Source organism: Cervus elaphus, chromosome X, assembly GCF_910594005.1.
Source record: "Cervus elaphus chromosome X, mCerEla1.1, whole genome shotgun sequence".
NCBI lineage: Eukaryota > Metazoa > Chordata > Mammalia > Artiodactyla > Cervidae > Cervus > Cervus elaphus.
The window spans coordinates 119,048,032-119,049,792 of NC_057848.1; the positions used below are offsets into that span (position 1 = coordinate 119,048,032).

General features: G+C 38.0%; 1 non-coding gene across 1 annotated transcript; it reads left to right on the forward strand.

Moving 5' to 3' along the window:
* The first annotated feature begins 1,327 nt into the window (after positions 1–1,327).
* LOC122690951 lies at positions 1,328–1,434 on the forward strand. Its single transcript, XR_006340204.1, has one exon. It is a non-coding gene; the product is annotated as a U6 spliceosomal RNA (small nuclear RNA).
* The last annotated feature ends 327 nt before the right edge of the window (positions 1,435–1,761 follow it).

Genomic DNA, 1,761 nt, shown 5'->3' on the forward strand with positions numbered 1-1,761 from the left:
ATTTGAGAAATCTATATTTTTATATATTTTGCTTAATCATGGGCTACATGAATTCTTTTAGTAAAATTGAAAATATGTATATATGTGTTTGTGTGCAGTTAGAATAAAATCTCAAGAGGTAGAAAGGACCTTAAAGGTCTTCTGTGCAATCCTACCCAATAAGTATTTTCTTTCTACAAGTCCTTTAGAGTAGGCATTTAACTTTTGCTTGAATACATCTGGTGATGAGAAGCTCATTACCTAGCAAAGCATTTTGTTGTAGAACACTCTTCTCTTTTAAATTATCCTTGCAATTTACAATTAGGATGAAATTACTGATGTGCTTGGTTTTGATGTGGAAATGAGGAAAGTGAGGATAGCTTATGTGATCTAGAGATGCAAAGGGTACAAGAGAGCTTCAAGAAATGAAAGGGGTACCTGGGAGGAAGACCTTGAAAGTCATAAAAATAACTGGGCCCATGGGAAAGCTGCTAGAGCCTAGAGGAGGTTCCCTGGGTTTCAGGAATTCAGTTGGCTGATGGGGATGTCAGAGTGGCTGCGGCAGAAAGAGAAGGGCAGCAGACAGAGGGAAATGATGTCAGAAAGGGAGATGGTCAGGATCATACAGCCCTGTTTGGATTTTATTCTTTAAGTTTAGTGGGAAGCATTGGGTGTTTTTAAGCAGGGAAACTATTATTTTTGCCTTTTTTACACATTCCCATGGCATTTATTTTATAACTGGAAGTTTGTACCTTTTGATCCTCCCCCCTTTCTTGCTTTTAAAACACCACAATTCTATTTGTGCAATTCTCTCAGCATATCCCCTGCTTTGTCACTTTATACCTCACTCCAGAAAACCTGAACTATTAATAATCCCCTGACTATACCAGATGGAGGAAGCATATCATGTTTCCCTACACTTATATGCATACCCACTTCTCTTTTCCTACAGTTCCTTCCTCCCTGCTCTTGTCCATCTGGCAAATGATTTTCAAACAATTATCTCATTCTTCTGTCTTAGTTTCCTCAAATTTAAAGTAGGTATCATAATAATACCTAGCTCACAGGATTTGTATTAGCCTTAAATAAGGTAATCCACTTAAGTTCAGTCCAGGCTGTGGCTAGAGAGACACATAAACTGTCCTACAGAAGCTGAGAGGAGGGAGGAGCTGATTACTGGGTTGGTTTGGGAAGGCTTCTTAGAGAGGAAACATCTGAGTTGGGTCATGAAAGATAGAAGACTTTGAAATATAGGAATAATTCTGTTCAAGATAGCTTAACCCAAAACTTAGACATTTGTTTCTTCATTTCCAAGGGGGGGAAAAGCCCATATTAAAAATGGCTTTTCGTGCTCGCTTTGGCAGCACATATACTAAAATTGGAATGATACAGAGAAGATTAGCATGGCCCCTGCGCAAGGATGAAACACAAATTTGTGAAGTGTTCCATATTTTTAGAGGAATTAAAGCAAATCATTAAACTTCAAAAAAAAAATAAATAAAAATGGCTTTTCCTGGGTAATCATTCTATTAATTAAATCCCTGGCTTCTCTTTTGTGCATTAGCTGTGTGGCCACCAGGAGGCAGCACAAAGTTATAAAATCATATATCCCAGAGACACTGCATCTCTTTGCTTATAGTTCTCTCATAAATTAGGATGTTCTCAAGTAACTTAATACAGAAACCAGACTGAGCTCTCTAGAATATTCTCAAAATCCTGCTCACCAAGATTAGGCAAGGTGTAACTACACCCAGGTTTGTAGAAGCCCATGATGGAACTCAA